General features: G+C 32.4%; 1 pseudogene; it reads right to left on the reverse strand.

Moving 5' to 3' along the window:
• Window positions 1-13090, reverse strand: part of LOC149532172 (DNA-directed RNA polymerase II subunit RPB1 pseudogene) — a 131461-nt pseudogene extending 118371 nt beyond the window's left edge.
• Window positions 13091-15879: the final 2789 nt, after the last annotated feature.

Below are 15879 nucleotides of genomic sequence, written 5' to 3' on the forward strand. Positions count from 1 at the left end.
TACCAGCCAGACTGTCAACTTTGCCAATGTTATCAAAATATGGTCGGGGAGAGTTGTACTCCTCAAGGGGATAATGTTCCCACTCCCACTCAAGAGATAGGACATCTTATTTCCTCTTTACCTAATATGGTCCTATGACTAGGGGCCATGTCCAACATGATCTTCATTTTCTCCTTATCCTATGATACACAGATTCAATCTACCACGCAATCTCCAAAAAAACTAGTTTATCACTTGGATATCTAGGGAACTTCATTGGGCTGAAAGTGGCACCAGCTACCCTGAGATACATGAATTTCTTGAACTAGATGTAGTAAGCCATGAGAGCTATTATTTAAGCTATTACATTATCAAATAACCTCTTCACATAGTCTCCCTCTATGAATTGGATGGTTGCAAAAATGAATGCATCATTCACAATCCTATATTCCTTGCTCTGCCCTAAGAGCTTCTTCCTCACCAGTTAAGGATAGACAACGTAAGGCCATGCATTGGGATCCTACATGTTTAAGGTCATATAGAATTTCTTCTTATCCTTAACCATTGCCAATTGTTTGCAAAATTTCTCACTTAATGTGGTGGTCCAGTCAAGTGGCATCCATGTTGTCTTGATTGTCTTAATAAAATTCACCATGAAAACATTCAGGTGTCTAGCTGTTGGTAGACCCATAACCCTACTCAAAAGAATAATAGAGTAGCCAATATCCTCCTTCATGTACCCCCTTGTCATGTCCACCTTTCCTGTTATCCTACCTAGAGGAGTCTTCTCAATGAGGTAGGAAAATTGGATGATATCTTTCGCTTCCTTTATGTGTTCCTCATACCACCTTTTGGCTACATCATAAGAAAGTCTGATGAATTGGTCTACCCTAGGGAGATGAAAAATCCTTTCAATGTTGTCAAGTTAGAGGTCTAGTACAACTTCTCTTCTCACACTCTTCACCATGCTTTCCTTAGCAACAAAGTATTGAGCCAATGTCATGATTAACTCTAATGATTGTATTAGCATTGGGTGCAAAGCTATGTTCACTAACTTTGATCAGATCAAACTAGATACAAGAGCTAATCTCTTTGTAGGCTTGTTGTAGATTCTCAAAAATTCTCTCAAGTTTGTGTGTCCCAAATAAGTGTCCTTTATTTCTACGTAGTCATCTTGAAACCTTGATTTTGATAGGACCCCTTGGAACTTGAAAACCATAGGCTTCAGTGTCATTTTCTCACCAGATGAAGATGCCATTATATTTGCATGACACAAGAAAGTGTCTATTAGCATAGAATCAAGAAAACCTAAAAATAAAAAGTGTAAGAAAACATCCAATTATCCTTTTATTTCCTTAAGAAAACTAAAAAAAATTAAGGTGCGCACCTACACACTAGACCAGGTGCACATTTGCACTCCTCATTATTGGTGTTCTTGCAATTTTTAACATCTTTAAGTTTTTAAATCATTTTAAGTTTTTTCTTAAAACACTTTAATGAGTGGAAGTGTGCACTAGCGCACCTATCCAAGTGAGCAAGTACAAACCTTTCCTTTTTTGGGTCTTGTTGAGGTTGGGGTGCATGGGAGCATAGATAGATTAGTTTGCACTATGCACCTCCTTTTTGTTTTTTTGCATGCAAGGTTTTTTTTATATATGGGGTGTGCAGGTGTGCACCAAGTTGGGTGCACACTATGCACCCCCTTCTTTTTTTTCTTCTACAACATATATGGAGTGGTGGAGGATGCACAATAGCGCACAAGGCTAGGTGCACTACTACACACACTCCCCCTTTTTTCTTGCATTTATGTTGCACATTGCATAGCTTATGGTAGTCATGGAGTGTAGAGGGGTTAGATTTGCATACCTATTGGTGCAAGAGCACAAAGGAGATGAGTGCAAAGCCTAGAGATGAGCATGGCATGGGAGTTACGAGTGCGAAGGGTGCAATTCATGATGAAAAAAATGCAAATGAGAAATGAGTAAGGAAAGAAGGGTGTGGGGGGTTTATATAACCCCACCCACCTTTGGTTGTGTGTATGTGCATGCCTATGCATCTACACATCATCAGAGGTGAGCGCACTTGTGCACCTCACAAACTACACAGCTGGACATTTTTTTTGACTTTTCCAATTTTTTATTTTAATTCTCTAAATTTTTTGGATCCTAACTTGTGAGTCTTAGATCCAAAAAAAAATTAGGGGGTCCCCATTCCTACTATGAAATGGGGTGTATGTTGTAGAACAACAACATCACCTTGGAAATAAGTCACAACCATCAAATGAAGACCAGATCAATGGATAATATTTTAAGATGGAATTAGAAACTATCTAATAATGCATCTCATTGACTATCAAATCAAAAAAGATCTATGAAGTTCATTATGTTTTTATAAAAAGATGCATGTTCATTAATTCATTTGACATGAAGGAATGTGTCCTAATGGGCACAGTATAATCAATGCAGTACCACAAAGAAAAATAGTCTAACATCAAATTTTGCAAGAAATAAAGTTTTACCATCTGTCTGCCATGATGTGCTTAGTTGGAAAGAGGGACTCACACCATAAAAAAAAGGAGAACTTAACATCCTTTTATTGCCACCATCATATCAAAGAAGATCTATGTTTGTCACCATCTCTCTATTAAAACTTGTTAGAAGAAATATCATAGAAAAGTAATGATGATCAAACATGTAGAATAGGTAGACCCATGATGCAAAGGGAATTCAATAAGTTAAAGGTTTTAAATGAACACTATTAGATGAAGATGGATCTACATTTATCACTATCTCACTATGTAAAATTATCAGGAGAAATGTCATAGTGAGAAAGCGATAGAAAGACACATGTACTTGGTGGACCCATGGAGGAACTTAAAAAGGAAAGTCATAACATTTTAATCATGAACATTAATTTAAGATTGACGGCCAAAATTTGAAAATATAGTGACCATTTGAATATGAAATGCATGGGTTTGGCATGAAATAATAGGAGATGAAGAATAAATTATTTTTACAAGATTTTTTGAGATCGCAGGGAACTGAAAGGTTATGGAATGTTTTCATGAATATCGTGGATTTAGAATCATCAATAGAGGAGATACCACATGTTCATATCATGATATAGATTGGATAATTTCACATTTTATTCTCATTTTCTTTTCTATTATATGACTATTACTCTGCCATAATTAAGAAAGGATAGCAAATTAGAAATGTAACATCATTTGACAATACAAAGGTCAAGAAAATTAATGGTGAATTAGTTTGTAATTCCACTTACCCTATTTACTTGGCATGATTTTTTGCCCATGCATAGATTTTTTCTGCATTAAGAGTTGAAGGACAATTATATGTGATCCTATAATAATCAGGTGGATTCCATTCCATTTTGATATTTGTAGCTAAGGTGATTTTGTTTACTTCCTTCATATGATTATGCTTCTTCTCTCATTTATTTCATTTCATATTATGTTAGATAGTTTCATTGGGAATTGAAGAATAGATGTGTAAGAATCAATTGGTAACTTTCTGAATTCCATTTCATTCAAGTCTGGTAGTTAAAGCAATTCCATTTTCCCTCATGTGCATCTCTTTTTCCATATATCTTTGCATTTAGATGATTAACATTGCATTAAAAATAGTATTAATAGTTAGGAATCTCAAGATAGTCTATTACAGTCATTCCATTGGGTGTGATAGGTTGTCCAAAATCTATTTTTTTTGAATTTTTTGTGCCTACAAATAATTTGGCTATCCTTTCTTTCTCTCAGCTTCAGAGCTTATAATGTCAAGACTTTAAATCTTATAAAAACATATTCATTACATATTATTGAAAATCATAGGGAGATGTACCTAGTCAATTCAGAGGGCAATGATAGAGTACATATATTGACCCATTTGTTGGTAAACATCCTTTTGTCTCTCCAAGCATTGGGTATCAAAGAGTTAAGATTATAAAATCTAATAAGAGGACAAACTATTAACCAACAAGGAAATAAAACATACTTTTCTAGTTTCATCATCAATAAATGTAACATAATAATGAGATCCACCAAGAGAAGATATCTGAGCTAGTCCCCATACATCTACATGCACACGCTCTAATCTCTCACTTTTCTTTTCCTTCCCACTCTTCACAAAACTCATTCTCTTTTATTTTCCATACACACAAATTTCACAAAAATCCATACTAACACATTTTAGACTTGGTAAAACTTTCTTTAAATTAATTAATTTCATACCTTTCTCACTCATGTTCCCAAGGTTGTTGTGCCATAGCACTATATCTGGATCTACATCAAAGTATAAGGAATAGTATGACCTATACAAAGATATAAGGTGCCTACTTTCACACCTTTTTCTACTACAAGGGAACCTTTTGAAACCTTCCAATTTTTATCATTAAAAGTAACTACACAACCCTCATCACTGAGTTTCCCTACTGAAATTAAATTCCTACTTAACTTTGGAATATGTCTTACTTCATGTAGTAGCCAATGATTCCCATTCTATAACTTAATCTTAACTTTTCCCATTCCAACAATCTAACAGGGTTCATTATACCCCAAATAAAAAAGCTCAAAATCCCCTTTGCAATAATCAATAAAATAATCTCTATGAGGTATAGCATGAAATGAAGTGTCAGAATCTAAAACCCATGAATCATTAATAACTTCGAAAGAAATAAGAAAAGCATCCTCTTCGAATTTTTTACTTACCACATTTGCCTCCTTGTTCCCTTTTGGTTTATCTCCTTCATTATTCTTTTGAGTCCAACAATATTTATTCTTATGCCCTAGTTTACCATAGTACCAACAATGTCTTGGTCCTCTCGATTAAGACCTCTTCCTCTTTGACTTTTCTCTTCATTTCCAATGATTTCTAGAATTATTTCCTCTCCCAGTCATTCTACCTCTTCTTTTAGCATTCAAAGAACTTCTTGATGTAGATCCACCTAAGGTTTTCCTATAGGTTACCTCACTTAGAATAACACCAATCACATCATCAAATTTTAGGGTATTAGATCTAGAAATAGAATTACTTACATCCATTACCAAGCCATAAGTGACAAGTAATAGTATTAAACTAATTTAAATGATTTACAATAGATCCACCTTCTGTCATCTTCATATTAAATAAATTCTTTATGAGAAATACCTAGTTTGAAGTGGAGGGCTTTTCATACAGTTTCACTAGGGTTTGCATCAACTCTCTCATAATCTTTTCTTTTGTCATGTTAAATGCCACTAATGGTGCCTAGCATAATCAAATTCTTCCAAGTGCCTTTCTATCTAAAATCTCTCAGTCCTCATCTGTCATAGTTCTCTATTTCTTTATTTTTCCTTCCAATGGCTTCCATAAATCCTTCCAATAAATATAGTCCTCCATTTGCATCTTCCATAACTGAAAATTATACCCATTAAACTTCTCCACCTTTATCTTGCCCTCATCTTCCATTGCTCCCACTCAACTATGAGACTCCCACTCAACCATGAGACTCCCACTCAACCATGAGACTTTCCTATAGAGGATAACTAAAAAACAACCTCACTCTAATACCACTTGTTAGAATAAACCATGGATAGAAATAAAAATTACATACAAATATAAACAATATTAGAAAATAATAAATCACACAAAAGAGAACACAAAACACAAAGATTTAACATGGTTCACCCAATTCTTGGGCTACGTCCACCAAAGAACAAGTCCAATACTATTACAATCTAGTAATTACAACTTGATTACAATATGTAATCCCTTACATCACAATACCATTGCAAGAAGCAATTTTTGCATCACACCTTATGAAAAAAAACTCAACCCTAAGCCCTTTTATACAAGTATTTTTGTCACTTTAGGGTTAAAATTAGTTATAACATGTACAATACTTTCTTGATCAGTCACCATAAACTAATAGCTCCATGCATCCGCTTAAAATCATTTTTATCTCCTCTCACTGTCTTAGTTATACCATTACAAACATAACTTCCTTATAAACATTTTGTAGAAGCTAGCAAAACCATGAAATAATTTTACCTAACCTACATTCTCAAGTGTAGGCCATTACAAAATTACTTTAACCTTCTTAGGATCCATTCTCAAACCATCAACTAAAATCACAAATCCCAAACACACAATCTCCTCTTGCATAAAAGAACACTTTTTCAATTTAATTGTCAACTTATGCTCTTTCAATCTCTATAATACTTGTTTAACATGCTCCAGATGTTCTTCTTTAGTCTTACTAAATATTTGAATATCATCCAAATAAAAAATCACAAACTTACTTAAGAATCTCTTTAAATTTTCATTCATCAACCTCATGAAAATACTATATGCATTAGTCAAACCAAAAGTCATTACCAACCATTCGTAAAAATGAACTTTTTTCTTGAAATAAATCTTCCATTCATCACCTTCTTTGATTTTGATTTGATGATAATCACTCTTCACATATATCTTGGTAAAATACTTTGTTTTATTCAAATAATACATTATTTCATCCATCCTAGACATAGGAAACCTATATTTTATTGACATTTTGGTGATAGCTCTAGAATTAGTGCATGTCCTCTATTCTCCATTCTTCGTAAGTGCTAATATAGTAGTTACAACACATGGACTCAAAATTTCTTTGATCAAACCTTTCTATAGTAACTCATGCACTTGTATGTTAAGTTCTTCATACTCTATAAGTGGTAATCTATATGGTACTTTATTCAGAAAACTACCTCCAAGAATCAAGTCCATACAATGACTTATACTCCTTACTAGTGGTAAACTATTAGTTATATCATCTAAATCAATATCTTCATATTCATTTAGCAAATTCCCAATTACTTCTGATACTTAGTCAATACTACCAACTTTTGTTGTCACTAGTTTCCACTATTTTTCCTTGGGTTACCACTTAGTTTCCACTATCTATCACTCAATTATGACTAGCATAACTTGGTATCCTAGGAATTATGGAAAAATAGACTTCATTCTTCTTCACTCCCTTGTCAAATTGCTTCCCATTAACAATGCAAATTCTCATAGTGGTACAATTAACCTCATCTAGACTTTCAATCAAAGGCAACAATATTTTAACAATTAAAATTTTCATAGTGGTATAATGCAAATTCTCATAGTGGTACAATTAACAATTAACCTCATCTACCCAAAAAAATATGACAAAAATCCATAGGCATAATATCACATAGAACTTCATCAAGGTAATGTCTGTTGGAGTTCTTTAGAATAACTTGGGGGTTGGTGAATTAGTTATCCAAGGTCCAGATGTACAAATAAAACTTTTCAATTCTTAGTAGACCCATATCCATAAAATCTTAGTATGCATGCATCCATTAGATCATATAACACTTAAACTTTGTATGTTACTATCCTGGGCCAAAATAACTTTGAAGAAATGTAAACATGAGACATAGTATATTCAATAACACTTTTGACACAAGGATTTTGTGTGGAAACCCAATTTGGAAAAAACCACTAGTAACATGCTACTAATTCTCATGCTTCTAAGGTGATGCCCTATGAAAGGCCAACTATGTTAAAGGTTACAATACACACTATTAAATATGATTTGATTAGAGGATTTCAATCAACCTATTAGGAGTGACCTTGTTAGAGGACTTTAGATCATTCACTTGGAATGTCACCCAGTTAAAGGATTTACAAATGATTGTTAGGTCAACATTAATCCAAAGGATTTACCCTAGACTAATACAATAATTAGAAAATAATAGTAAGGCTTGATCTGATAAAAAATTACAACTCACTTGTACATTATAGATCTCTATTTCAATCCTCTATTCTTCTTGGTTTTTACACACTTCAGCTCTGATAGTTTTTTCACACTTCAAGCATGCATACTCTTAAGCCTTCTTTCTTTACACTCTATTTGCAGTCTCTTCTTTTTGGCCATTGAATGAAGCAATACACATTGTCTTCCTTAGCTTCTTTCACATGGTAACCTTTGATTCTAACTAGTTCTCTCTATAAATATAGATTTAAGATCTTTTGTCATTTAATTGAAATCATCCATTTTAGGGTTAGGTAGGATTAGGTAGGATACAATGACTCTACCCACTTTTCCATTTGGTTCCATTAGAAACTCCTACCTCAATCTTATTTGAATTGAACACAAAATGGTTTACCTTGAATTGTATTCCACCAAATCAACATAGTTATCTTCCACACACTTCACACAATTTAAGAAAACAAAATAGTTGGCTTAGACTCGTCAAATCTACAATTTAACATGAATACTAACACTAAGCATCAATATATTGTCACTCAGTTTCCATATTGTTAGATTTCACTTGCCATCCACTAGTTTACTTGATGAACACTAAATTTTACTAATTCTCAACATCATCTAAAATTTACTTAGCTTACACTATATTCACTCGAAATACCCTCAATCTTCACTTTGCTTGGCTCTAACTGATTTTTTTCTTTGCTTGCACTAACTTTTCTCAGCACCTACTCTGCACTTGGTCAATCTTGGCAGACTCAATTCTTCTTACTTATTCTTCTAGACTTAATCAATGTATCCAACCTTTGCAACCTTAAGTAAATAAATAATACACTATATCATCATTGTCTTAATTGATCTTCATACTCCTTTTTCATACCATAACTCAACATTTCCTCTAGGTGTTTTTGTTATCTAATTTGATCAAATTGTGTTCATCAATCAAACAAATGATAGTACTCACATCAAATAAGAAGTTTTCTTATTAAAAAGTAGTAGGTTTGACATAAGTGACAAAATAGTTATCATTCCATTATAGGTTCTTCACTTCAAAATAATCTCATATCAACAATCTCCCACTTTGGCTACAAAATTATATTAGGATCAACAAATAATCAACTCTTTCTTATGACTCCCTTCATCTATCATCTTGTAGGGTTTCTCCTTTTGAATTTCTCTGATCACTCCCTCTTTTTGATATATATTCTCTATCCTTATATCTTCCTCAATACTGTCTCCCTCTTACCAGATAGACACATTTCATTTCTTTTAGTCATTTCTCCCTATATTTGGTATTCCTTATTTCTCCCTCTTTGACAACAATGTCAAAGACTTATCATCTCTATATGAAGATGTTTACAATTTTAGTTTCTCCCTCTATCACCTAACTTGTGACTCTATATTAGCTAATTCACCTCCATCATTACTTTAGGCAACTCCTAAAGTAATATCTATTGCATCAAGTTGTAAGATACAACATTTATCTTGGTCGATGCAAAACACTATGCATGATCCTTAAGTAGCTTTGGATAGGCATATCGAACCTAGTTTACCTCTTAGATAATCATGAGCATCATTAGGTAAAGATTTTCTGAAGATATCAGCTATTTTCTCTTTTCTATTTGCATATTTCATTCTCACTTCTTTGACTTGAACTATGTCTCTCAAGTAATTATACTTGATTGCAATGTACTTTATCTTTGTGTGCATCATAAGGTTCTTTGATATATTTATAGCACTTCTATTATCACAATAAAGTATTGAGTTCAATTATTTCTTCCTTCATACCTTTGAGTAGTTGTTTGATCCATACAATGTTTGTATAATTTATTGTAGCAGCCCATATTCAACTTCAGCGATAGATTGAGATGTGCAATTTTGTTTCTTTCTGGTCTAGGTGACTAATCTCTTTCCTAAGAAAAATTATCCTCCACTTGTGCTCTTTTTTTCATCAATGTTACTTGATCTCTCCAAACATAGACATCTCTAATTCTTTCTTCATTTCATTTGAAAATGCCTTACATAATCCATCTTGATCTCTAAATTTGATATCATCAACAAAAATTTCAGCTAGTAAAATACCTTTACCTCCTTATGTCTTCAAGTATAGATTTTTATTATCATCAATATTCTCAAATCCAATCTTCACAAGATAGTTGTGAAGCCTTTCAAACTATGCTCTTAGGGCTTGCTTTAAACCCTATAAAGCTTTGTGTAGTCTACATACCATGTTATTTTTGTTAGCATCAACAAATCCTTCTGGCTATTCTATATAGACCTCTTTTTCTAATATGTCATTTAGAAATGTTGACTTTACATCCATCTGATAAATTTTGAAACCTTTGTATGCATAGTAAGAAAGTAGAGTTCTTACTCCTTTTAATCTTGCAACAGGGGAAAAATTTTCTCCATAGTCTATTCCTTCTTCTTGTGCATACCCCTTGCAAACTAATCTTGCCTTATTTCTTGTGACTTCACCATTTTCATCTAACTTGTCTTTATACACCCACTTGGTTCATATCACATTCTTATCCTCTGGTCTAAGAACTAGAGTCCATGTCTTGTTCTTCTCAATAGGGTAAACTTTAAGAAAGCCACCTCCAAAAAAAGATATTAAATATTGGCAAATCTTTCATTATTTTTAAAAAATAAAATTATTTCTATTAGCGAATCTCTCAATTTTTTATTCAAAATATGATTAATATTAGTAATTATTTTTGAATCATAATTGTTTTGTATAAAATATTGATGAATCTCAATAATAATAGGAAGTTCATTAATCACCATGGAATATTGCAAATCAAATTGAACATTTTTTACCTCATGGAATATTATGAGGATCATTACATATACTTTAAATCAATAGTGAAAACTAAATATTGGTTATATATCACTAAAGTAACTAATAATTATCATAATTATTGGTTAGTTCAATTTAATTTCTCTAATAATATATTATATTTAGGCGGTTCAAATCTAATCATGTAATGAATGTTCTGGTGAATACTCGAGTTTAAATTTTTCAATAAAATAAATTATTGAGCAATTTTAAATATTCTAGAACTAAATTTTCTAAAACTTTGGCGATTTAGGTAATATCAAATCTTAAATTATTAGCCAAATTACTAGCCAAAAAATTCTAAAATTAGCCAATTTGCAAATATTAGCCACTAAAAAATACCTCGCTTCTCAACTTGATCAATCTCTTTTTTCATGGCTTTGCTCCAATCCTCATTTTCTAAGGCATCTTTCACTATCTTAGGCTCATGAATTCTCAAAAAAATTGTATCACTTTTCAAATTATTATTTTTCATTGGTCTAGCATCTTTATGTCCAATAATTTTTTCAACAAGGTGGTGTCTATTGAGATACTTTTACAATCTTGGTTGTTCTCTACTTTCCTCATTAGGTTTGTCAACTTTTGAATCACTATGTACTTCTCTATTAGGTAATTCAATATCTCTTTCATGTACACTAATCTTAGAATTAGAATGAGTCTTAGCTTCTGTCTACAACTCAACAACTGACTACATCTGAGTTCCTGAATGCAACTAAACATTCATTATATGTGACTCGACAATCGCTAAAACTTGTTGTTGATTTGCAACTTTCTTTATAGAATCTTCATCAATAGGCATACCTTCATAAAATTATACAAAATATTTACACTCCTTTGGTTCCTTCATAGGTTTAGCCTCATGTACCTATGTATATTCATCAAACTTCACATTTGCACTTTCCACAACTTTATTAGTGTTAGTATTTAAACACTTACAAGATTTACTTCTTGTAGAATAGCCAAGGAATATACCTCCTTCACTTTTAGCATCTAATTTACCATTACTAAAATCTTTAAGAATGTAGCACTTGCTTCCAAATACCTTAAAATATTTTACATTGGGTGAGTATCCATACCATAATTTAAAAGATGTTGAATGAGTACCTTTCTTGACATGCACAAGGTTCAATGTATAAATAGTTGTACTTATAGCCTCTCTCAAGTATTTTAAAGCAACATTATTCTCCATCATGAGTTTCCTAGCATAGTAAATTTTAGATATATTCCTACTTTCAGCAATTCCATTTTGTGGAGGGGTCCTAGGTGTAGATGTATGTCTTTTTATTCCTTTATCATTACAAAACATCTCAAACTCATTTGATTTAAATTCTTCACCTCTGTTAGATCTCAAACATTTCATACTTTTATCTATCTCCTTTTCAACTCTTTCTATGTGCCACTTAAACATTTGAAAAGTATCAGATTTTTGTTTTAAAAACATAATTTTCATCATCCTAGAATAATCATCAACAAATAGGATAATTTACTTGTCACCATAATAGCTTTGCACATTGATTGGTCCACACAAATGAGTATGAACAATCTCAAGAATTTCTTTTGAGTTGTGATTCTTACTCTTAAAACTAGATTTTGTCATCTTGCCTAACTAACATTATTTGCAAATTATATTGTCAACTTTCTTCAATTTGGGAAAACCTTTGACTCTCCTCATGTTACTAATACTAACCAAGTTATCAAAATTAACATGACATAACCTCTTGTTCCATAACCACACATCATCAAATTCTACGACAAGATAAACATCATCATTCATATCAAGATAAAATAGATTACCTCTAATTTAGTCACCTCTTCCAATTAGCTTCCTATCAGTTTCATATATCTTGGCTATCTTGTTCTCAAACTTGACCTTGCAACTTGAACTATTCAGTTATGATGCACTCAACAAATAATAGTTAAGTCCTTCAAAATAATAAGTATTTTCACACAAAATATTTTATGTGATTTTGATAGATCCTTTTCCTTTTATCAAGCATGGTGCATCATTACCAAACCTTAGACTATTTCCATCATAATAATTCAAGGTAATAAACTTACTTTTATCTCCAATCATGTGATGTCAACACCCACTACCAATGATGCATCTATCACTCTTGTTTACATAAGATACCAATACAATTGCCTCATCCTCATCATATTAATCCTTTATTACGACATACATGACTTCATCATCATGATCATCAGATCCATCTTTTGTTTCCTCTTCTACAATGTAGCAAAAATTCTTGCCTTTTTCTTTTTAATCATTGCTGTCCTCATCTCTTTTACTTTTTGTATTTGTCTCCACTTCTATTATTCTTCTTCTTTGGAAATCTAGCATAAATATGACCAACCTCATTACAGTTAAAACATATGACAGGTAACTTACCTTTTGAATTTTCCTTTGCCTTTGTGAAATCTCCTTGCTAGAATTGCTTCAAGTTCTTCTACATCGTCTTCATCTATATCAGTGTCACTAGAAACATATTTGACCTTTTTATTCTTCATATTAGGCTCCTTTAATGATAGCTTAGCTTTCAAAACATATTCAACATTGTTAGATTTTAAATTATCAAAATTAGAGAGTTCAAAGGTAGTGAGCCTACCTACCAAACCTTCTAGAGTAAAATTTGAACCTAGTATACATCTTAGTTCTTGTATGGAAAAGACTATAATAACATAGATGGGCAAAAATTTTCAATACTTTACTTAATATAGAATCATCATCAATAATACCATTAGCTTCTCTTATAGCATTAACAACATCTTTTATTCTAGAGTAATATTGAGCAATGTTCTCACCTTCTTTCATCCTCGTATCATTGAACTTACCTCTAAGAATTTTAGATTTGTCTCTTAAAATATTTGTGTCTCCTCCATAAATAGTGCACAGAGTAGCCCACATCTTCTTTTCAAAATCACAAATCGTGATGTTATAAAACTTAGAATAACTAAAGGTAGAGGCAATCTCCAACATTACCTGATTATGTTCTTTCTTCTTTTTTGGATCATCAACAAGTAGGCTCCAACAAGATCAACATGCTCGGTGATGATGGTAGATTTTGCATGGTCTCCAAGACCTCCTAGAGGTAGCTTCATCAAAATTTTCCATGCAGGGAAGTTGTCCTTGTTAAGCTTGGGTACCTCTCTTTCTAACATCTTGATCTTTTTCTGCTAGTACCTTCAAACTAGTCCCCTTAAGCAGATGGCTCTGATACCAATTGTTGTAATTATTTAGAATAACTAAGGGGGGTTGGGTGAATGAATCAGTTATCCAATGTCTAGATGTACAAATAAAACTTTTTGGTTCTTAGTAGACCCATATCCATAAAACCTTATTATGCATGCATCTATTAGATCATACAATACTTAAACTTTGTAAATTACTATTCTAGGTCAAAACATCTTTGCAGAAATGTAAACATGAAACATAATAGATTCAATAACACATTTGACACAAGGAATTTATGTAGAATTTTTTTTTTAGAAAAACAACCAATAACATGATACTAATTCTCACTTTTCTAAAGTGATGCCCTATGAAAGGCCAACCCTATTAAAGGTTACAATGCACACTATTAAATGTGACCTAGTTAAAGGATTTCAATCACCCTAATAGGAGTGAGCCTTGTTAGAAGACTTTAGATCACTCACTTGGAATGTCACCTGATTAAAAGATTTACAAATAACTATTAGGTCAACCTTAATCCAAAGGATTTACCCTAGACTAATACAATGACTAGAAAGTAATAGTAAGGCTTGATCTGATAACAAATTACAACTCAATTACAAATCATAGATATCTATTTTAGTTCTCCATTCCACTTGGCTTTCACACTCTTCAGCTTTGATAGCTTGTTCACCCTTCAAGAATTCATACTCTTAATCTTTCTTACTTTGCATGTCATTTGTAGTCTCTTTTATTTGGCCATTGAATGAAGCAATACCCTAGACTCCTTATCTTCCTTAGGTTCTTGCACATCACAACCTTTGCTTCTAACTAATTCTCTCTATAAATAGAGCTTTAAGATCTTTTGCCATTTAACTACAACCATCCATTTTAGGGTTAGGTAGGATACAATGGATCTATCCACTTTTCTATTTGGTTCCTCTAGAAACTTCTACCTCAATTTTCTTTGAATTCACCAAAAAATGGTTTACCTTGAATTCTGTGCCACCAACTTATCATAGATATCTTTCGCATGCTTCATACAATTCAAGAAAACAAAATAGTTGACTCAGATTCATCAAATATACGATTTAACATGAATATTGGCACTTGACATACATATATTATCACTTGACTTTCATACTATTCTTCCACTCATCTTCTAGTAGTTTACTAGGTGACCACTAGAGTTTATTGATGCTCAGTATCAATTAAACTTTACTTGTCTTACACTATATTCAATCAGCATACACTGAATCTTCACTTTTCTTGGCTCCAACTAATTTTCTACTTAGCTTTCACTAACTTTTCTCGAAACCTACTGTGCACTCGATCAAGCTTGGTAGACTCAATTTTTCTTACTTATTCTTCTAGACTTAATTAGTGTATCCAACTTTTGCAACCTTAAGTAGATAAATAATGCACTATATCATCATTGTCTTAACTGATCTTCATACTCTTTTTTCATATCATAACTCAACCTTTCCTCTAGATACTCTTGTTATCTTATTTGATTAAATCATCTTCATCAATCAAACAAATGATAGTACTCACATCAACTAAGAATTATTCTGACTAGCAAGTAGAAGTTTTGACATTAGTAACAAAACAATTATTATTCCATTACAAGTTCTTCACTTCAAAACAATCTCATATCAATAAAGTCCAATCTTGAACTTCACGACACATTATTTACTTACCAATATCTTATGCTCATCCTTGATCCATGAAACATGATAGGGTTTAAGATGCTTCACCCTCTACAACTACAACTTTGTAACCAACTCTTTTGATGCCAAATTTCTTGAACTTCCATTGTCAATGATCACTTTGCCACATTTTTCAACCATCTTACATCTAGTTTTGAAAAAACTTATCCTAAGAATAGGTTCCTCTTCAATTCCCTTATTACACAAGGTTCTTCTCACCATAAAATATTGTCCAACCTTAGGTCCACTTGGTGATCCCTCAATGTATCCTTGAATCATAACATTTTTGTTACCTTGCTCATTTTCACTAGAGGATCTACACTTAAAAGATCTATGCCCATCTTTACCACATCCAAAATAATTGCATGAAAGCCACTTCTAGAATATGAATTACCTCTTCCTTGGTAAGAACTACTACC

Source organism: Cupressus sempervirens, chromosome 11 (assembly GCF_028749045.1).
Source record: "Cupressus sempervirens isolate cs-2001-9-10 chromosome 11, ASM2874904v1, whole genome shotgun sequence".
In the NCBI taxonomy this organism is placed as follows: Eukaryota; Viridiplantae; Streptophyta; class Pinopsida; order Cupressales; family Cupressaceae; genus Cupressus; species Cupressus sempervirens.